Here is a 23,874-nt window from a genome sequence, read left to right on the forward strand (position 1 = left end):
CCTTCCCCCTTCCCCCTCCTTTCCCTCCTCCACTTCTTCTCTCCCTCCTCCTGCACCCCATTCCTCCTCCTCTAATCCCCTCAACCCCTTCTTCCCCCTCCCTGTCCTCTCCCCCTCCACCTCTGCCTGGAGCTGGGCTTCTTTTGCTTCTGTCTCTGAATCCCCTCCATCCCCTCCTGCCCACCCCCCCCCAGCACAGCCCCCAGCGGGCAGCATCGCCGAAAGGGGGGTAACCCCCACGCTGCTGCCACTCTGGAACAAGGGCTTTGTTCAACAAGCCACCCGGGGCTCCTGTTCACTGCGTCTGCCGCAGAGGGTTCACGGCACTAAAAGCTGGTGGAAGGGCGGGGTGGGGGCGGGAGGAGGAGGCAGGGAGATTTTATAAGCAAATGGCTTCGTGGATCATTGAAGGAACATTAGGAAGCGTTCTGGAGCACCAAAAACCAAACGCCTCGGTGCAAATGGATGGAAGGGCGTCAGCTGTGGAACTGCAGGCTGCAGCAGCTTGGGTTGCTAGGGAACGCCGAGAACGTTTTGTCTTCTGACTGCAGATCCTGGATCCACCTGGGATTTCCAGTTCTAGAGCCACTGCCAGTCGGCGGTAGGGCCAGCACTTCCGGCGGGAGATGGGAGCAGGAAAGCTGTGCAGCCCCAGGCGGCAGCCCGGGCATGAGGGCCGAGGGTGGCCCTCCGTGAGACCAAGTACGCCTTGAAGGATAGGTTTGGCGAGCAGCCCGTGCTGGTGATTTCCTTTCCACAAAAATGCCGGTGCCCAGCTTGGCACACAAAGCTGGGACCACGGGGGTTTCAACGTGCTAGTGACAACATTCCAGTTTACAACCTGAAGCTGGTTCGTTCTGAGCTCGGCACCCCCTGCCCTGCCCCCATATGCTTCTCTCTCTGTGCCCCCCATCTGTCTCTTGCACATGTGTACTCCTTGGAAAGCAGGGACCGTGGATTTCTCCTCTGAGCCCAGCACGGCACCTTTAATCATACTTAAGCTCCAGTTAAGTAATAAAAGATGTGGGGTGGTCCTGGTCTGCACAGATGAATTAGGTGTTTGGGGTGAGTGACAAGGGAGCTGATTCTGTTCCCCTTGAGTTTTACTACAGATGGGTTGCTCTGGGTTTTGGCTCAGGGTCCAGTTTTTGTTAAGGTGGTGATGAAATATTCCCCAGTGGTCCAGGTCAGTCTTGAGTAGCATGGAGAGTCGGTCGATTTGCGTTCTCATCACATCTCTGTCACTTAAGGTGATGCCACACAAGGCATTGACTCCAGATGATCCTCGGTTTCCTTATCTGTAAGATGGGTTCATTGAGGATTGGATAAAATAATGTGTAGAAAGTGCTGATCACAGTGATCCACTGCTCAGAGACTGGGCCCCAGTGCTGTTTAGAAACCCTATGAGTGGGGCTGAATTTTCTCTGCCCTGCAGCCTTGCTACCCTTCCTTCTGCCCCACCAGGCCCCGCCCTCAAACCCTCAAGCCCTCAAGCCCTGGAACTTGCTTGGACTTTCCATTCTGAACCTGCATTCTGACCTTAACCTGATGATGAAGTGCTGGCTGAGGGTTGACTTTCAAGGAATTTGCAGCTGTTTTCCCTGCCTTTATTGCTGCCTGGTGGCTGGCCCACAAGCCTGCTTGCCCAGGGTTCTCACTGTGCAGGCTGAGAGTGGAGGCCTGGGCCACCCAGAGGAGGCCTCCTTCACCTGGCAGCGCAGGCCCTGTGACCCCCCAGAGACAGAGACCTTGCCCTCCACACTTGTTCGTGGGGCAGTGGCACCAAAGCTATGCCCGACATCATTTCCCTCCAGCACAGCCCAGAAGAGAAGAAGATAGGGTCATGGTACCAGTTTCTTCCTGCAGGGTCTGCAGTTCATCTGGATGAAGGGAAAGAATGATCAGTTAAGTACCTGCTGTGCTTCTGGCTCAGGGCCTGGCACATCGTGCGGCCCCCAAATATTTGTTGAATGAAAGAGTAGATGCCTTTGGGCTATAATCTCATTAAAGGCTCTTGGTGAGCTTAAGAGATGCATTATCAACCCCATTTTGCAGATGGGGAAACAAAGGCTCAGGGAGCCTTGAGTCTGGTAGGAACCCCCTCTCCAATGAACCTTTGGGTTCCTACTGAGTGCCCATTGTTCACAGTGCCACTTTCTGTGTCACTCCCTACTGGCCTGTTCACACCACCAGTGCCTGTAGACATTGATGCTGCTGCCCTAATCCCTCCTGGTCACTGGCCTTTGAGCATCATTAGGTTTAGCAGAGGGAAGGCTGCGTTTACGGCTTGGCATGAAAGAAGAACAGGCAGATCTCTGTTGCCAGGTTACAAATGACTCTTTCTCCCCCCTAGAAGAGAGTAAGACTGATTAAAAAATACTCAGTTGCTTCGCAGGCTTCTGGGTGGCTTCTCTGTGAATATTCCAGGGCCTCCCACAGACCCTGCTGCCTCTCCAGAGTCTCCTGGTTTTGGATCTTTACTTCATCCATCTTCTGAAGAAGAAGAAGGTGATGACCTGTGAGCAATGAAAAAAATCAGCATCCTTCTTTTCCAGAAAGACACAGGCCCTTGATTATTTGATTCGTCTCCTCGAATGGAGTGGGCAGAGTTCCCCAAAGAACCAGAGATAGCAGTAATCTAAGGGGCATATCTAAGGTCAAGTAGAGGGAAGGAAGGGTAAATTCAAGGTGAGAAGGCAGAGGGTCATAAATGGATGAGAACAACCACTGGTCAAGAAGTGGGGGGCCAGGCAGCAGTAGGGAAGACCCTTCAAACTGAAGACTGGGAACCCAGCTAAGACACCTGCACCTATTCTGATTGTCACCTCCTCCTTGGGGCCAGGCATAGCTGTCCAGTGCAAAAGCTGACTGACTACACACCACTTTGGCCCTGCTAAAGACTGCAGGCTGGCTCGTTTATATTTGCAAACACAGACCTGAGAGCCCATGGCCATGATGCTGGAAGAGTACTGGTCCATATGGGCAGGGCAGCCCTACATGTCCTGGGTTTCTGAATTTTTTTGGTAATTCTATTATTTTTGGTAAAAATAACGTGTTCATTGTGAGTTAATTTGTATACCTCTGTAAGACTTTTCCTGCAAATGTATTTATAAAAAAAAATGTAATAGCCTTTGTCAGACTACGTATACCTTTTGCTACTGCTGTTTTGGTTTGAACCATGGGAAAAGACCCTAACATTCATTGAAAGCCCACTAGGAGATGCAGGCATTGTTCTGTAGTATGTTATTCTACAAAACCCTGGGGGTTGGGGGTAGTTGTTGTTTTCCCCCTTTAAGAAATTAGATACTTTGTATAAAATAGATAACTAATGTGAACCTACTATATAGCACAGGGAACTCAGTGATCCCTAGTGACCTAAATGGGAAGGAAATCTAAAAAAGAGGGGATATATGTATACGTATAACCGATTCACTTTGCTGTACAGCAGAAACTAACACAATATTTTAAAGCAACTATACTCCCATTAAAAAAAAAAGAGAGAAAACCAAAGCTCAAAACATACAATTCATCCAGGTTACACAGGTATTAAGTGGTAAAAATAGTGTCAAACCTGAGTCTAAAAGACCCCAATAGTTATGCATCTGCCCTACGTAAAATTACTTTTTTTTTTTTTAGTGGTTACTTTTTTTTTTAATTATTTATTTTTGCCGTGTTGCGTCTTCATTTCTGTGCGAGGGCTTTCTCTAGTTGTGGCAAGCGGGGGCCACTCTTCATCGTCGTGTGCGGGCCTCTGACTATTGCGGCCTCTCTTGTTGCGGAGCACAGGCTCCAGACGCACAGGCTCAGTAGTTGTGGCTCATGGGCCTAGTTGCTCTGCGGCATGTGGGATCCTCCCAGACCAGGGCTCGAACCCATGTCCCCTGCATTAGCAGGCAGATTCTCAACCACTGCGCCACCAGGGAAGCCCCATAAAATTACTTTGAATAGAGAAATACAGTGGCCTTTCCGTGGCTTTCCCAATCCCTGAGAAATGGAAGTATCAATCCTTCAGCCTTTCTTTCTCATCTTTTTTGTGAGCCATTTTCTTCTCCCACAGTTTGTGTCTCAGCACCAAGAAGCCTGGCTTCCCAAGAGCTGCCTCCGCTTTTTGAAGAGCTTACCTGCATTGGCATCAGAGTTCAGGACAATTCTATTCAAGGCAGATTTCTCTCCTTGAGAAATTCTGACTCACAGATTGGAGCAGCCTGATTAATCAGGAGGGATTCTGTGGCAAATGCCATCAGACGCCCTGCCATCCCCTTTCAGTAGGGGAGAAACTCTGCCCTGGCTGGCGTCACCCAGCAATCAGGGCTACCTGTGAGGATGCAAAGGTGAGGGGAGTAATCAGCTTCATCATTTCATCCCATATAAAAGCTCCCCCATTGGGTTTTCAGATCTGCCAGCTCCATCAGTACCACGTCACACAAATCACAAAGCCTCTGAGTCAGAAGAAACCCAGCACACCCGTGTGTGTTACTCAGAACACCATGCAGACCTCTCTTGCCATCACCTGTGAGTTGATCGAAGTGGCCGTTGATAGGTTAATTTGCTCTCAGCCTTGGAGAACTTGTGTAAATTGATGGTCTTAGCCATTATTTAAAAATGTGTATTATTTCATTCTCATGACACCGGGTCTTATGAAAGGAAGGTTCAGCCAGACAGGTAGAAGAATTGTTGGATGCAGTGGATTCTTTGTCGGAATGCATTTTCAAAGAGATAAGTTGACTTTGATATTAAAGTTGAATTTCCCTTGAGTCAAGGGTTTATTCACTCATCCTTTGAACAAATATTTAACAGGTTCCATGTGGTCTATGAGAGCATTGCTAGACATCGGGGATGCAGCGATGAAGATGTAGCTGCCACCCCCAGGGAACTGACATTCGAGCTCTGTGCTAGGGTAGAAAGAGTCTGTTTACCTCCCCTTTTACCTTCTCATTTTAAGGTCTGTCCATGGCTGAGTAGATTCACTCATGTTGCCCATGAAGACAACTCACATGCCTCCAACCCTCTTCCAAAAGAGCCTGGAAGACTCTAAAGAGGAGCTGCTTCCTTTAGTCTGAGTGACAATAAACATTTTCCTCCAATCTGGGTCAATTTTGAGAGTGAAAGGAGGTACTGTTAATAATAACATCCAAAAAACAGGAATAAACCAGGACTGTCTAAGCCAATGGGGACATATGGTCACCCTTCCACTACTGGTTTTGTCAGCTATGGATTGGTATAGGACAGACAGCAAAGTGACTTCTTTATGGAATTCTAACTTCATAGCATGGCCCAGTAAGACTGCTTGATAACCCTCTGGTGGGCAGAATTGTAAGATGTCCACCTCCCCCACCCCCAGTGCACAGATCCTGTATAATCTCCTTATTTTGCATCTGGGTGGAACCTGTGAATATGATGAGATCTCACTCTCATGCATAGGCTACATTTGGCAAAGGTGACAGTATTTTGCAGATATAAAGTTTTAAACCAGCTGACTTTGGGTTATTCAAAAGGGAAATTCCTGGGTAGGCCTGACTTGATCAGGTGAAAGCACTTACTAAAGGACTTGGCCCTTCCTGAAGAGGAAGTGAGCAAGAAGTAAGGAAGGAATAAGCTATGTTATGAGAAGGTGCATGTGATTAGAACCTAATGGCAGCTTCTAGGAGCTGAGAGAGACCCCCATCCAGCAAGAAAATGGCAACATCTTTTCAGAATTGCAAGGGAAAATCTTCCAACAACCTGAGGGAGCAAATCCTTCCCCAGTCTAGCCTCCAGATGAGAACACAGCCCTGTGGACACCTTGATTTCAGCTTTGTGAGACCCTGAGCAGAGAACTCAGTTAAATTGTGTGTGGACATCTGACCTACAGTGTGAGATAACAAATGGATGTTGTCTTAACCCACTAAGTTTCTGTTAGTTTGTTACACAGCATTAGAAGACTAATGCAGGGGCTTCCCTGGTGGTGCAGTGGTTGAGAGTCCGCCTGCTGATGCAGGGAACACGGGTTCGTGCCCCAGTCTGGGAAGATCCCACATGCCACAGAGCGGCTGGGCCCGTGAGCCATGGCCACTGAGCCTGCGCGTCCGGAGCCTGTGCTCCGCAACGGGAGAGGCCACAGCAGTGAGAGGCCCGTGTACCGCAAAAAAAAAAAAAAAAAGACTAATGCAAACTCCAAACTCACATGGCCTCTTTCACCTTCCACTTATGGGCTCATTCTGGCCCACCCACCCAAGATACCTTCCCTCCTGCTTTTCCAAAGCCCCACTCCAGCCCTCTCTTCTCTAGGACATACTGCTCCCCTCTACTCGAGGTTCCTGATAATTCTTTGAATACACACCAACTCTGTCAGTGCCCGTGTTCCCACCCACATTCTTCTGTTTAACCAACTTTTTCTGGATGCTTCCGTGTGTGCTGCACTTTGTAAAGGTTGTTCCTTACACCGATAAGGAAAGTGTTAATGGCTCTCTTTTATAGTTGAGGACACGAAGGCCGAGAGCAAAGTGCATCACCCAGGGTCGATCAGATGCTGAATGGTAGAACCAGAATTTGAATCAGGACCTTCTGACTCCAAAGGCTGCATTCCTTCTACCATGCCTGCTGCCTGCTGTCCCGTTCAACTGTTGGGGTGCCCCAGACCCCAAAGGGCTGCATTGCTGTGTTAACTCTTAACACTTTAAAGCATGCTTTCACATAGTTTATCTCACGTCCTCGTCCTAGGAACCATGTAAAGTATTTTTACCCACAATTTACAGATGAGAAAGAACACCGAGACACCCAGAACATTTGTTCATTCATTTACTCATTCCACATCATTTATTGTGCTTTAAAGAGGTGCCTTAGAGTCCTACACCCTGGGATACAGAGCAGGAACAACTCTGCAGCCCAGAGTGGGGAGCAGATGTGTAGACAGAGCCTGTGCCAGTTCTGGATCAAGTCTATAGTCCTGCTATAAATGCAGGCTCAGAGAGAGGAGCTCAACCAAGGCGTAGAATGGGAGTCAGAATCAGAGGGCTTCTGAGAGGAAGTGTCAGGCAGAGCAGGTTGAGGAAGAGTTACCCTTGTAGCCATCAGGGGTGGGGGAACAGGAGGTCTTGCCTGAGATGTCCAGCTTGCACGAGGCAGACCCAGGACTCGGTTTGGGTGGACCCTCCCTTGCTCTCCACTGCTTCTCAAGTAGGTTGAGGTCTCTGGTTGACGGGACATCTGCAAATGTGTCTCTGCATCTCCTGAAGCTTTAATGCCTCAGGATGTCTCTGGAACCCCTACTGAGTACCCTATGGAAACAGAAACAAACACATACACACACACATAAACACATTCAGATAAATGCACTCACATACACACACTTGTGCCAAAAACATACCATATTCACACACATGTACCCATCCATTTACACACACAGACATGTACATATGTCCCCTACACACACACAAATGCATATTCATACACATAAATACACTCACACCCTCATACACACAGGCACATACATATACTCCACATACATATACACATTCATACACAGAGACACATAAGTGTGGACGCACACATACACACACACACACCTTTACAGGGAACCAAACAATGTGAATCTCAGCAGAGCCAATGAGATGCCCCCAAAACTGGTTTTTATTATGCAGAACAGAAAGGCAGGTGACAGACTGTCAAACGCAGTCCTGTCCCCAGTCACCTATTGAGGACCAAGCAGACAGCACTGTGGTTTCCAAGCAAATTCCAGCTGCTTCCCTGGCACCCTGGGTACATAAACCCAAGAAGCCAAATGATGATTTTCCCCTTCAGAAGAATAACATTGCCCAGCCTTCCCTCCCTGGGCTAGAAAGGTTTCTGTATCGCACAGTCCCTGCACAGGCCAAGCAGTCCCATCAGGATGAAATGCCATCCAAGGAGTTGGGCAGCTTCATCAATTTCTCCTGGAGAGCCCAGAAGAAATTTGGTCGTAGAAAATCCCTTCCCTCTTTGCTAATAAAACTTATCAGTGCAGGGCAGGAGTCTGGGAAGAGAGGGACCGCAGACACTCGCCTTGCTAAATTACTTGGAGAAATGGTCCTGATCAGCCATCCAGGGGGAGAAAGGCAGGAAGTAATATAACATTTATTGAGCCTGATTCTTTCACCTAGAGATTCTCCCACTCGGCTCTCTCAGCTGCCCTGTGGTACAGCATTAGCTCCATCCCATAGATGAGGAAACTGAGGCCCAGCTATGCATCAGAAAGAGCGTGGGTTTCAGAGGAAAACCAGTGTGTGTCTGAGCACCCACCCTGTTGCCTTGCTTGCTGCCTGGCTCAGGCTGATGACTTCACCTCTTGCACCGCAGTCTTCCTGTTAGGACCCCCAGCCTGGGTAGGCTGGTTCAAGATCAAATAGATAACGCAAGCAAAGCAGTGACACAGACCCTGAGTACACAAAGCTGGTTCCAAGTCCTTGTTCTTTCCAGCTTCTCTCTCTCATCTGAGCCTCCAGAATCCCTCTATTCTTCCTCCAGAGTGACGAGTGAGCCCCTGTGGCCCTGGGGGCCAGCTCTCCTGTGAGCTTACCAAGCAGGCACTTGGCTGGCTCCCAATGCCCCATCCTTTTTTTTTTTTTGCGGTACGCGGGCCTCTCACTGCTGTGGCCTCTCCCGTTGCGGAGCACAGGCTCCGGACGCGCAGGCTCAGCGGCCATGGCTCACGGGCCCAGCCGCTCCGCGGCATGTGGGATCTTCCCGGGCCGGGGCACGATCCCATGTCCCCTGCATCAGCAGGCGGACTCTCAACCACTGCGCCACCAGGGAAGCCCTACCCCATCCTTTTTGAAGGGGAAGTAAAGTCCCAGCTCCATACAAGAGAAGAGGGAGCCCAGAGAAGTGAGCCATCCTTCCCCAGACTGCAGCAAGGGCTTCCCCAGTTCTTGACGAGGAGGACCTTCATTCCTTGGTGTCCTTGAATTGGCCGTGGTTGCTCTTGGCTTCAAGGGGGCCTGGTGTCAGCCCTCACTAGGGACCTCCTTCCTGAACCCTCGTCTGTAAAACCTAGAGTTTACCCAGCAACAGGGAAAGAATATGGGCTCTGAGGCTGTGAAACATGGGAATCCCAAGTAGGCAAATCCGTCTGCAGTGGCACGGTCCTGAGGAGGCAATGGACGAAAACGAAAAAGGAAATGTGGGCTAAGTAACAGGAGAAATTCCCCATAGGAAGATCTATTAGACTGTGAAATAGTATTCCACAGGAAATAGGGGAGGGGTGCCCAGAGGTATTTAAAGCCTTTCTGGCCTAAGTAATAGAAGCTGCATGGTGTATGGAGTGGCCGAGAACTGGCCTCCGGGGAGCAGCTGCCTTGCTCTAATAGGCTGTCTCCGTGTATATGTAATTTCCCAGCCTGCCTTAATTCCATGGAGCTGCACTTCTCTTGCCAGGAAAAGATGCATTCACTTACAGCTCGGAATAAGCCATAGCATTTGAAGTGGTCACAGCCATCATTTTGTCAATGGGGAGGCAACCCCTGTGAACAGATCTACAGATTCAACACAATCCCTATTAAAATCCCAGTTATTTTTTTTCTGTAGAAATTGACAAGCCAATTGTAAAGTTCATATGGAGTTGCAAGGGTCTCAAAATAGCCAAAATGATCTTTAAAAAGAAGAACAAAGTTGAAGAACTCTTGCTTCCCAGTTTCAAAACTTCAATTACAAAGCTGTAGTAATCAAGACAGCATCGTCCTGGCATAAGGACAGACATGTAGATAAGTAGGATAGAATCAAGAGTCCAGAAATAAAATTCCTACAGTTATAGGTAATTGATTTTTGACAAGTGTGTCAAGACAATTCAATAGGGAAAGAAGAGTTGTTTCAACAAAGGGTTCTAGGACAACTGATATCCACATGCAAAAGAATGAAGTTGGACTTTTACCTCACAACATATACAAATGGACTATAGCTCTAAATGCAAGATCTAAAACCGTTAAACTCTTAGAAGAAAACATACAAGTAAATCTGCATGACCTTGGATTAGGTGCAGATGACGAAAGAAAATATACAGAATTTGGACTTCCTTAAAATTCAAAATTTTTGTTTTGTCAACAATTTCATCAAGAAAGTGAGAAGACAACCTATCGAATGGGAGAAAGTATTTGCAAATCATATACTTATAGGGGACTAGGATCCAGAATATATAAAGAACTCTTACAACTCAATAACAAAATGACCAAGAGCTCAATTAAAAAATTGGCAAAGAATTTCAATAGACATTTCTCCAGAGAAGACATAAACACATTAAAAGATGATCAACATGGCTAGTCATTAGGAAATAGAAATCAAAACCATAAGGATATACTTCTTTACACCCCCTGGTATAGTTAAAATTAAAACAACAGATAACAACATGCATTTGCAGTGATGTGGAAAGTTAGAACCTTCAGTCATTGATGGTGGTGCTGGTGGGAATGTAGAATGTGCGGCCGCCTTGGAAAACAGTTTGGCAGTTCCTCAAAATGTTAAGCATGGAGTTACAAGCCATTCCATTTCTCAGTACATACCCAAGAGAATTGAAAACATATTTTATATCGCTGTTTATATCAGCAAAAGTCATAATAGCCAAAACATGGAAACAATCCAAAGGTCTATCAAGTTAGGAATGAACAAAATGTGATATATGCATACAATGGAATAGTATTCAGCCTTGAAAAGGAATGAAGTACCAATAAATGCTACAGCATGAAGGAACCTTGAAAACATTATGCTAAGTGAAAGAAGGTAGTCACAAATGATCCCATATTGTATGATTCCATTTATATATGAAATGTCCAGAATTGGCAAATTTATAGAGACAGAAAATGTATTGGTCTCTGGCAGGGGCTTGGGAGGGTGGGGGTAATGGGGGTACAGTTAATGGGTATGGGTAATGAAATTTTTCTAAAAGTAAACAATGGTAATGGTTGTACAACTCTGTGAATACACTAATACCCATAAATATTACACATTTAAAAGGGGGAATTTTTTTGGTATGTGAATTATATCTCAATTAAGCTGTTATTTAATAAAAAATAAAGTCACCCCTTAACTTCCCACACACAATTTTGGTCTATATCTCTGTTTCCATAAATATTATTTTACCTAAATGAGTTCTTACCTTATACATCATTTTGTATTTTGCCTCACTCTCAATTGGGTTTTAAGGCTTTTCCTATGTTATTAAAAAATCTTCATTAATATTCTTTTTCATGGTTGCCTAGTATTCTATCATATGGCTATAACCATGCTTCCTTCTCTATTATTGTGTTATTGGGTGTTTGCATTCTTTCCCCGGGTTTTGTTATTATAAAGAACATCTTTGTTGGATATATTTGTGCATAAACTCTTATCTGCAGTTTTTAGATTGTCTTTTTTTTAGGATAAGTTTCTGAAATTGAGATTACTGGGTGATAGTCATCAGTTTTAAGATCCTGCATCTGTGAGCTCCCCTCATTTGCCCTAAATATTTTGAGATATTTGATGCAGATACACTCAGTTTGCTGAACTAAGGAGTCACATCCATCAGAATAATTTCTCGGTGTGAGGGAGAGATTGTTGTCCTTGAGGTCAGACGTACCCAGGGTCACACTCCAGCTCTGCCACTTAACACTGAGTGATCCTGATAAACCTCGACTGACCCTCCATTGAGTCTCAATTTTCTCTCCTGTGAAATGGGCACCATAATAAGGTAATGGACATCAAGTGTGCAGTGTTCCCCCCCTCAAAACTAGACACTTGTTTTATGTCTTTTTCCTCATTCTTCTCCTCAGAACCCCTAACTCTGTCATGAAATGCACTTTGGGATCCTGAGTCTTGCCCGCATCCGAGCCCTGGGAGGTGGCATCACTCCTCCAGCAGTATGACTAGGCAATGCTCTGGTGGGATTGACAGGGATGAGCCTGAAGCTTGAAGCTCAGGATTTGGGCCTGGGTCTACCACTCATTGGCCTGTAATCTTAGGCAGGTCCTCAACATTATTTGAATCTGGCCGGTCATTAAAAGTGGAGGCGAGGAGGCAATTGCACATCAGCCTTGCCACGGGGTCAGGTAAGAAGCTGAAGGTAACAATGCTTGCTGTGCCCTCCACGGTGCCTATAAACAGCCATTAAGTTTATCATCACAGCTCTCTCCAAATATGCCGGGCTTGCTTGAGTGTACCAAGCGCGATTCATTTTCTGCCACTAGATTATAGACCCATAGACTGACTGGGTAAGCACCGCACCACTACATACTATAGTAATTACTAATTACATGTTTCTGCATTCTGTAGCTTATTAGTAAATTGCACGTAGAGAGATCTAAAAGTAATTGCCCTTCTCCCGTAACTTCAGCAGCCGGCAGAAATCACAAAGAATTACCTTATTTACTTCCTAAGTGATTCCCAGTGGCCATTTATCAAATACATGGAAGAAAAAAATCATACAATAACCAAATATTCTTCTGCTTACAAATGATATGTGAGGGTCACGAGAAATCTTGAGTGGAAAAGGCTGTTAAACAGCTGCCGACTAACTGTATGTAAATATCCCCCTGTGGGTAATAGCTTAATTTTGATCATTGTTCAAAAGAGCAGGCATTTTAAATTATTAATAGGTGTCAGCTACAAAAGAATGTTTAACTGGAAACTTACAAGAAGAGAGCCTGATCTGTACAAATGACACCGTGTCTTTAACCACCCTGGTGTGTGGGAAAGAAAGGAGGGAGGAAAGGAAAGAATAAAAGGCACAACTGGCAAAGAGTCGGCCTCATTTCTCCCTCGGACTGGGGTTTTGTGGCTTGTGGGTGGTGTTACTTTACCACCGTGGAAGCCGGCCTGGGCTTCATTCATTCCTTATTAAGCTTGGTTATATGCAGGTTTCTTTTCTTTATAAGGAAAGTCGATTCCAACCAAGCAGAAAGCTCGAGTCTGCAGGAAGCGCCAGGCTAAAATGCAAGCTTTATACCTTTGCTGTGATGAAACTTGTTCACGTCCAAACACAGAGCCTAGACACCTTTCATTTCGAGCAGCCCTGACATGGTTCTGCTCAAGTAAACTGAAGATCCTGTTTCAAATGACTCATTTGATAGAAACATCAGGATCGCTGAGGCATGGATTGGCCTCTATGATCCCTCTTCTAAAAACACAGACCATGGATCATGAGATTGTTGAGTTAACAAGAAAGAAGAAATGGCCAGTTTTTCTGTTTCCTTTCCTTGGCTTTTCTGGCAGCGCTGGCTTCTGGCATTTTGGGTAACCCGCGAGTATTAGAGATTGAAATAAAGGAAAAGATAGGATGTAAAGGATTACGGGAAAGCTCAGGTGGGTATACTGCTATGATGTGCCAGGATAAGAAACTCGGTCCTGGTATTTCTGCCCTCTGTGCCCCTCCTTCCCTCTCCATACCTGTAGGATGAAGAGTTAACATGCCCACATAACTAACTGCTACCAAGTGATGTATGACAAAATCATAAGGAAGCTGACAATCAGAGATGGCAAAATACTGCCCTAGGCTACCCAGCTAGTGGATGGCAGAGCCAGGGTTTAAATCCAGTGAACAAATTCCCATGGTGATTTTAAGTAGGACTTGGTCCCCATCCACCAACAGTGGAGTCACAGGATGAGCTGCCCCAAATGCTCTGGGGCTGGGACAGAGCCTGGAGCAGCCTCACCAGATGCAGAGGGCTGAGGCCCTCAATGTCCCTTGGGTCCCCTGCCTCCTACTCTGGGGCTGTCCTCTCTTCCTGACTGTCCTCCTGTCCCCTTCTCTATAAATCCATTCATCCTGTGACTGACTCCTCTGACCACCCAGACCTCCTCTGTCATTCACGGAGCGTGATGACAGGATTGATGGGCCCTTGAGCCCAGGCTGTCATAGGCACCACACCACTTAAAGCTCACTGGGTTGTTTTATGGCTCAGTAGAGCCTCCCTCAAAGAGCTGAAGGGCACCCCAGAGAAGGAGGGACACCACCAACTTCGCCCCCACTTTTGTCAGGCATTGGGCTAGGCTCTAGGCACTCCCACACTCCTGCTGAAGACACATACGCCGACAGCTAAGCATTGCACAGTGGGGATGAGGCCAGAGTAGGAGTAAGAACGAGGGACAGAGGTGACATCGAAGCTGGGTGACCACTCCAGGCGCAAGGACAAAGAACACCTGGATTATATTGGGGCATGGAAAGAGTTTGCCGAACAGGCAGCTAGGTGGAGAGGATGTTCCTGTAGAGCCGTGTCTTCAATTCTGTCGACTTGTTGCTCTCTCCTCCCCAGCACATGTGGAGATTGTCTAGAACAAATTTGGATGCGCATAACAATTTCTTGGTGAATTCAGGTCCAATCGGCCATGTCAGGCATTTTAATAGCCTTAGGCCGTTATATGAGCCCCTTAGCATCCTGTGCTGGATTCTCTCCTAGAAGCAAGGCCACTGAAGCAAACATTAATCAAGCTGGTATACCTGTTTGGTGGCAATATTTGAATGATTGTCATAAGATAATAATGAGAGCTGGCATTAATGGAACCCTGCAATGTGCCAAGCATGGTGCCTAGTGCCTTAGGTGTCTCAATTCATGTTCTTAATAATAATAATTTTGGTGCTATAATATTCCCGTTTTACAGATGAGGACAGTGAGGCTTAGCAAGCTTAGATAATTTGCTCAAGGTTGCAGAGCCAGGATCAAACATTGTTTCATCTGATGTTTGCATTGGAGCTCTTGGCTTTGTGCTTCCTGGCATGGCATTAGGTGTGCAGTGACCTCTCAGATGTCTTATTGTTTAGCCATCGTTTATATAGGGCCTTCTGTGCTCAGCAGGATGAAGGCTACATGGATTATAGATGTTAGTCTTGCCTGGGGAACCTCATTCATTTAACTAATCTTCACTGTGGGCCAGCCTAGTGCTGAGCACTGGATTATCAGGAGAAGAGGTAGGCTTTTGCCCTCCAGAAGCTGAGTACAAGGCAGGGAGACACACCGTGGTCCTGCAGTAGGTGGTTTGTCCATTAAGGACTTCACAGGAGAGGGAGGAGGATGATTGAATGGACTGCATGGCCAAGAGCGCTAGGAGAGGAATAAGTCCATGAAAGATCACGGTTACACGTGGTCAGGGAGAAGACTCGTGCCAGGAGTGGGGCTGGAGCTGGAAGACAAGCTATGGCCAAGAAAGCCCTGATCGGGAGGGTTGGGTTTTATTTTATAAACGTGGGAGGGCTTTGGCTGAGCTTTTACTTTAGTCAAGACATACCGACACCATCCAATCTGGGCCTTTCTGTTTGTTGTCCATTTGATTGTCTTCTGCAGCAGAGGTTCTCAGACTTTACCTGCATCTTGTACTGGAGTGATCTCTCTAGAACGTGGCTCTAAAAACATGGTCCCTGCACTGGCCAGCAACCTGTGTCGAAAGGAGCCCTCAAGATGTTTCTGAGCAGCAAGCAGAAGTTTGAGACTCATTAGTCTAGATCAATCAGGTTGTGTCCCAAACATCATCTTCCCTGAGGTATGGAGTCCTCAGCCAAATCAAGTTTTATTCACAAGGGAGAAAGGGGAGAATGGTTCTTATGTAGACAGCCACAAGCATCAGCTTCCCACTGGTGAGGACATCAGAGAAAGATGGACATGCAAGAGTATAATGGATGCCATGGTTTTTAAAGTCATTCAAAAAAAATTTACTGAGTAGGTACTCTGTGCCAGGTACCTTATAAGAATGGAGGAACTCTTCTCCGTATTTTTTTTATAATTCAGCATTTATTCCCCTTTCTTTCAATAACAGTACCCAACTGTTCCTCTGGCAACCTGCCCAGACTCAGTTGAAGTGTCAGGTGGAGCTGGCTCTAACCTCAGCTCCACAAGTGGATATGTGACTCTTCCTGACCAGAGCACAACATCGTCTTACAGTGGTGATTGGTCAGGGTGGGCATGTGACTCAAGCCAAGGTCCAATCACTGCTGAGTCCAGTGCTTTTAATTACATGATGAGAAGGATACTTTTCTCTTTGTGCTCTATAGCAGTGAAGATAAAGCCTAGAGCTTCTGGGAGGTCAAACATGTCTTTTGAGAATGAAGTCAAAGAGAATTGAGAGACAGAGAGTGATCGGGTGCTGATGAAGTTGTTTATGACCCTGAACAGGACACTTCCTGAAGCATGGTCTGTCCTCAGACTTTTCAATTATGTGAGCTGATGTATTACTTGTTTTGCTTTAGCTGGTTTGCATTTGGTTCTTGATCGTTGCAAATAAAATAGTCCTAATACTCTAGTGTCAGAAGGGCCACAGCCCAGAGGAAACTGATATCTTGGGGAAATGAGCTTTTAAATTCATACTCAGAGGAAGAAAGATGAGGAAGAAATTAACCTGCTGCTCGGGCCCAATAAGATAATGCGGCTGTGATGATGGAAATGGACCCTGTCTTTCTAGCTCAGGATGATGTGCTTTGGGCTAAGAAGGAGAGCTGAGGGTTCTGGAGAGAGAAGAAAAACCCAAGACCTCTGGCCATTGGGCCAGAAGAGAACCTGAACATGGGGTCACTCATCCTTGGCCAGAGATATGGAAGAAGTTGAGAAATAAGGGAGAAGGGAAGATGCTGACTATCTTGATGCAGGACCATGAACTTCCCGTACTCTGAGCCCTGGCCGCTAGCCCAGTGCCAGACAGAGAGCAGGGCCTTGACAAAGTTTGACAGATGAGTAAAGGTGGGCAACGCTATTTCAGTTTTCAAAAAAAACCACGAGGGCAACATTTAAAGGCCCATGACGCATGTTGTTCCTGTGCAGCCATCCAGCAATAAAAAGCACGGTTTTCGTGAAAAGATGGTCTGGGAACAAATGTTGATTCATAACAGTCAGGGTGTCCATTTAAAAATGAATCCTGTCAGAGCAATCTGATTTTCTTCTCCTCCCTCCCTCCCTTCCTTCCTTTTTGCTGAGGGTGCTTGTAATTATGAGATAGTTAGATCAGGGAAATGCAATTGGGCACAGTGTATTTGGGTTTCCAAATGGTATATAATAACGTTTTATGATATCCTTTTGGGTAACATGAAAAACTCTAGCTAAGGTAATAACAGAGTTACAAAGGTGGACTTGTGACCGCTTCAAGAACCATATGCCCAGAGCTTGCTGATTAATTCATGCCTGTTCAGCTTGTCACTTCAGGAGCTCTCCAGGGCACCGAGATAAGACTTTGTCCTTGGCTCTCTCCTGCTAAAACAAATTTTGTGAATACTTGAATGAAGGCATAGAAAGCTCCTTATCACATCTGTAGACGCCACTGAACTGGGAGGGGATGACAAATGGGGTAGATGGGAGAATTCCAATCCAAGAAGCTCTCAGTGAGTTACGGTGATGCAATGCAACTTACAAGGCAAAAAAACACAAAGGAGGAAAGTAAGCTTCTGCAGTTGTCCCCAAGAAGCTCCACTGTGCAAGCACAGGGTGAGAGAGCTGTCTTGGAAGCAGCCTGAGTGAGGCAGGAGAGGTCCTCAGCCACTCCATAGGCATCGGCATTGTGCTCTAACTCTCACCGGAGAGAAGCAATTTGGAGTTGCATTAATAGGAGTAGACCGTGTAGAATGAAGAAGTTCAAAGTCTCCTATACAGGGCTTTCCTAGTCAGGCCTCGTCTGAGTCCTGTATTCAGTTCTCAATGCCAGGATTGAGGAGGAAAACTGACAATCTTGAACATGCTCAAACCTCATCATAAGAGTACAAGGAAGTATAAATAATCAGCCTGAAAAAAATTCAGAGGGTGTATATTCCCTATTTCAACTCCTTAAGGGGCTGCCAACTGAAAGAGATTAGACGCAGTGTCTGACGTACAAGTGTTAGAATTCGCACCAAGAAGCAGAGGCCCTCCATACATTGGGTCCTTCCATACGCTGAATGAAAGAACGACAGTATGGCCGCCCCAAATTGAAAATACTGTATTGTTAGGAAGTGAGTTCCCCAGCACGAGAGGCATCCCAGCAGATGCTGGATGCCAGCCTAGCAGGAGTTTGGGGGAGGAGGCTTCAGAATTAGCTGAGCCATGGGAAGCGATGACTCCACCAAGAGTCATCCGCACATCTACCTCCGCACATCTGGATCTCCATGATGATAGGAGGGCCCACGGTGGGAGGACAGCCATAGTGCCCCACGTGCAGCAAAGTGGAGGAGGAAGCAGAGTGAGGATGTGCCCTGCTCTGGGGTCTCGGTGGTCACTGATGACCTTTGAGAGAGCAGCAGGATGCCTTTCTTTTCCATTTCAAGGGGTGCTTCTCCAATTATTGCTCAAGTCTCCATGATGATATGGAAAAGCACTTCCAAAATTAAACCTCCATTGAGAGCACACATTAATAACACACCAAAGGACACATAAATTACACCTGTGAGTCATATCCCACTGCAGACGAGTACACTGATTAATGTCACATTCCAACAATATCAAGAGCACACCGTAATTAAGCTACCACTGGCGGCTTGAAAAGCTGCGTTAGATCACCATGGACACACACAGCAATCTAGATGACTAAAGCCTGAAAAATCTCTCAGTTTGGAGTCGTATCATTGTAGTGGAGGGTTAAAAGTGTGTGTTCTATGAGTCAAGGTTCTCTGGATTTTAATCCTGGTCCTACCATACACCAGCTATGAGACCTTGAGCAGGTTACCTAACTTCACTGAGCCTCAGTTTCCTGATCAGTAAAATGGTAAATTTATGCGGGGGTTCTTGGCAGTATTAATTCAAAGAATATATGCAAAATGCTTTGCACAGAGCAAGCACCCAGCACATAGCTCTCAGGAACATGAGTTCCTGTGTCTGACCACAGGTTTATGTCAACAATCATCCACTGGCCCCACCCATTAGCCGCATGCTTGTCACATACTTAGTTCAAGTGAGCATTTCCAGTTATTTTTAAACTGCAGTGTGATTGCTGCTTTGACATCTTGATTACAGCGCTCGTGGTCGACCGGCTGCAAATCTCCCACCTAAAGTGAGAGGATTGTCATTTGTTTTGATTCACCCTCATAGCCTGAGAGAATGACTAATAATCAATGTCCCACATTCAACAAGTCAATCACCGGAATATGTCTGGTTCATAATGATTTGGTGAAGCGGTTGGGGGGTGATGGAAAAACACTGGCCTGGTTGTTCGCGGACTGTCAGGTCTTGGAGCTCCTCTGAAGATGTAGCTTTGGATGGTTCTCTCATCTTTACCTGCGATGAAATCATCTGACCCCCAGGACAGCGCTCTAGACGGCATCAGCATCCTGTTGACACGAGTCATATTTGATTGAAAATCTTTCCATCCACTCCTCTGTGCATATATGCATGCAGATATCCTAGCAGACAAGCTGTTTAGCTTATGGACACCTTCATTTACTTTTTCCTCTTTGACTTACCATTTTCTTCCCCACTCCTCTGCTTTTCTCCCTCCTCCTGATTTCACCTTTCAATCCATCTCCCTAAACCCCGGGCATCCAGTGTTAATAATCTGAAGGGTGTCCCTGACGCACCTTCCTCAATGCTCACATAATCATATATAAATATTCCTCTTGATTTTACCCATTGGGATCATATTCTATACACTTCTCTGCATTTGAAGCCCCTCCCAGTCAACTGGTACCTGCTTTTTTCAAAGGCTGCCCCACATTCCACCCTGGGGGCAGAGGCATAGCAGAACTCACACCCACTCCCCTCCTGCTGGGCACTCACCTTGCTCTCTTGGGTCCAGATCCACTAGAGACCACAGTGCTGTAAGCATCCCTGAACGCACACCCACCCTTCCTTTCTCGTGCTTTGATTTCAACAGGCTGAGTTTCTACATCTCTTGATTCAGGGAAGAAAACCAAGATATATAGATGGAGGGGTTTTTGTTTGGAATCACATAACCAGTAAGCATCAGAAACGGTTCAAAGCAGGTCCACTGGACACCATAGTGAATACTCTTTATTCTACCAGACACTCTACCCTTCTTCTAACATCTTACTGCTAGAAGTGGTTCTTTCCATGAAATTCAGTCAAGGCTTGCCTTGAATCCCCACCCACGCATCCCCCCATCCCCTGAGACAACCTGGCTGTCACAGAGTGTCCCGGTGGCCCTGGGTCGGGGGAATTCAGTGCTAGTGCCGGCACGTAAAAAGCACTTAGGGAAGTCATGCTAAAAATACTACATCTGCTCAATCAATGAGTACTGGACCCCGACGGTGCTCCAGGCTGGCAGGTGGCAGACTTTGTCCAACCCTCTCTGAAGGTGGCATGAACAGCCTCGGGCCTCGTTCATTTCCATCTTGGAGGTCTTGACAGGTGGGCCCGGAGTCCCTGGGCATGTCGTCAAGGGGCTTTAAGGCCCCCGTGACTGGTTGCCCCCTATTGGCCACAAAATTCTGTGGCCCTGCTTCCTGAGCCACACTGTCCTCATCTGTGGACTGGGAAGAGAAGAGGCTTACAGAACTGGGCCCGAGGGATCTTGGACTTCAAACCTGCCATCTCATCAGTGAGGAGAGTACGGTGCAGCGCAGCAGAGGGATGTTTCCAGAGTGTCCCAGGGAGCTGGTGATGGGATTAGGGGGCGAGTCCTTACTGGGGCGGGGGGCTCCTGGCCTTATTGTTGTTTGTTCTCTGCTGCTGTCATTGCAACCTTGTGCATGCATGTGCCTGCTTTCTTTCCTTTTCCACGAACCTGGATAACAGGCACACAGATGAAAATCACTGGCTATTAGGTCCAAGCAAGCCTGAGTTTGAGCCTTAGCCCTTCTACCCATTCAATGACCTTGGGAGGATTATTTAACCTCTGTGAGTTAATAACAATAGCCAGTCCCCTGGGGTTCTGGGGATTCCGTGAAACAATGACTTGAAAAGGCCTAACAGGAATCTGACCACATAGTACTCACTCAGTAAATGTTGGCTGTGTCTTTTAGTTCCCATTTGCTTCTTTGAATTCTTGCAAAACCTCCTTGCAATTCCCAAAGTCTCCAATACAGCCTGTTTTCCCCAAACAATAACCCTCTTGACGTATATGGAGACGTGGGCCGCTCTGTGAAGCGCTTCCAAACCCTCTTTTGCAGGCTTTTATGCACTGAACCTCTGAGGAATTGTCGGCCTGCACTTAACTTCTCCAGAAGCAAGACTCTGCTGATCGCTTTCTGGTGAACAGCAATGAACTTGTCAAGAAACGAGCGAGGAGGGAGGTGGTGAAAGGCCGAGAGCAGGGCAGGCAGGTGTGCAGCAGGCCAGGAGGGCTGGGGCCATCCATCTTGACTCTTTTCTTCATGTCCAAGTGTAAAGGGATTTGTGTGTACAAGGCTGTCTTCGCCCACCTCAGGGAAGAAGAGAAGTCATTTAATTTGAAATTTTTACTTCTACCACAGGGGAAGATTCTGGGGCAATTAGGGATATTGTAATTTCTTATTAAGATCAAAAAGAAATTATAGGTAGAGCCCATGAGTCACCTTCCAACACAGTAAAAAATGGAATTTCTGGGTGACTTGGTGTGGGTGAACCTGTGTGCCCCCGCCCTTAACGATTTGGGTCGGGGGAAGGGAGCAGGCCACCTCTTTTCTGCTTCTGAAATGCTCACCTTTTTGGAAACCCGATAAAATTAATTCCAAGCTCAGATTACTAATTCATCCTGGTGTGTGAATAATTCATTGTGGCAGTAGCCATGTCACATTTTCACGTTTTGGAGTGCATGCCCTCTCCTGCTCTTGCCTTGGGAGGGATGGCTTCACCCCTCAATCTGCCCAAGTGTGGGAGGGACCAAGCACTCAGCAGTCCACTCCCCAAGGATGCCGGAGCCCTGGTCGCTGCCTGACGCCTACTTCGAATCCAGCAGGCAGAGTGTAGGCGGCTGCAGTGACCCGAGGCGACCTGCTGAAGTCAGGACGCTTCTTAAGGAAAAGGGGGACTTGCTCGCCAGGCTCATGGCTACACCGGGAGGTAAAAGGAATTCCTGTCATGGCCGAGCGCTACTGCTGATTACAATTCAATCCTCCGGGAGGGCCTCCACTGGACTGCCCATCAATTATGCATTTCCCCAACACACCTCGCAGGCTGGCTTCTCATGTTAGGGACATTTCCTGACTGGTTCCCTCTGCTCAGGTGTCTCCACACCACTCCTGGGGAAGAGATAAAAGATGAGGCACTGCCGGGTCAATAGCCTCTAGGGAGCCTAGTACCAAGGCCAAAGTGGGACAAGGGAAGGGGTAAACTAGTTTGGAAACTTCTCTTTCAAACACGAATAAGGGACGTGGGCCATCCTCTGTTAAACCAGTGTGGCTCTGGGGCTCAACAGTGCTTTCCACGCACATTCTTACTGAACTGTGCGCTTACAAAGGACCCTGGGATGCAGACGGGCAAGCAGAGCTGCTCATGCGATAGATGAGGAATCTGCGACTTGAAGAGGCACAGGGAATGTGTAGGTTTGCCTGGGGGGTTCTGGCTGGGCTTGAAATAGTCCCTAATCTGGTGGGCAAATAATTCCCTTATCTATTATTTCACCAAAGAGGATGCCCACCCCAACTCTGTTTGTTCGTTAATCGTGGTCTGATTCAAAGCCAGACCCCATGCCCAAGATAGGGGTCTTGGAGACTCAGACCCAGTTCTTGTGCTAAAGGAGCTTCTGCTCTTGAGCTGGAGGAGGACACCCAATAAGGTCTCCATCGTGACAGGGTTGTGCCGAGGGATGAAGAAGACCCTTGAGAAGCCAGGGGAGAGCAGTGTGCATGCAGGTCAGCCTCTGCATCCCTCTCTGTTTATTGCTCCATCCCTCTCTCTCTCCCTAAGCTTCAGCCACAACAGCAGTTGGGTTCCTTCCCCGAGGACCGTCTGCCCAGAGTGTCCCCTCCCACAACTGGGCACATGGGTGGCTCTTTTCATCCTCGGATCCTCCCCCTAAACTAGCTCCCATGTGACTTCTTTCCTCCAGAGCACAAATCACAATTTGTAATAGATTCTTATTCATGCTCTCTCTCTACCACCAGACTACAAGTTCCATGAGGAACTTTAACCACTTCTGATTCATGCGCCATTGTAGCCTATCACGTATGTCGATGAAAACAATCAACGAACAGTCTATAACAGGGATAGAAAAGAGTTTTATTTGAGCCAAACTGAGAACTATAGCCTGGAAGACAGACTTTCAGATAACTCTGAGGAACTGCTCCAGGGAAGCATGGTTTTCAGCACAGTTGTATGTCTTGTCAGAACAAAGAACGTCAAACAAGTCAGGGAAACATTCCTTCAAGGTTTCAGAAAAACGGATCAGCATGTACATGGCGAGTCAGGATGGCCTTGGCACCTGGGAAGGGAGTCTTATCATTGAAGGAGGACCAGCATCGGCATCCCAGGAAGGGAGGCTGATCTTTCTTTTTAACTTGGACATCCTTTACTTCTGGTCAATGCACTTTTTAAAAAAAAAAATAATTAAAGCAGATGTACAATGCATGTTTGATAGGCCACAAGTAGGCTGTTTTAGTTAGCATAAAATTCACGTGAACTCATGTATAAGCCAGAATGACTTTCCCATACCTTAATATGTAGAGATTTCTTTTATCACGTGGCACAGTTGTATTTTAATAAAAGCTGAAAGAAAGAATAAGTGAATGAACGCAAGACAGGCACCGAGGAGAGTCAACAGAAAGGTAAAACCAAGCAGCCCTAGGAGGCCTGAGGAGAGAGCACTACCTCCACCTGGGGGATCTGGGATGGCTTCGTAGAGGAGGCAGCATTGGAGCTTTGGGATCCTCTGGCTGTGAATTATAGGGTGTCCTCCTGCCTCATGTAGAAGTTCAAAGACCACTTAACAGTTAGGGATGGAGTTCTGCAACCAGACTATTTGCACATTAGCTGAGTGTCAAAAAACTTGGGAAGCACAGTAATGATTGGTCGGTTTCCAGTTGTGCCTAGAATCAGAGTGTGAGTTGTTTGTGGGGGAGGGCTTGGGAAACGGGGG

The sequence above is a fragment of the Mesoplodon mirus genome (assembly GCF_964341445.2).
Source record: "Mesoplodon mirus genome assembly, chromosome: 2".
Lineage (NCBI taxonomy): Eukaryota > Metazoa > Chordata > Mammalia > Artiodactyla > Ziphiidae > Mesoplodon > Mesoplodon mirus.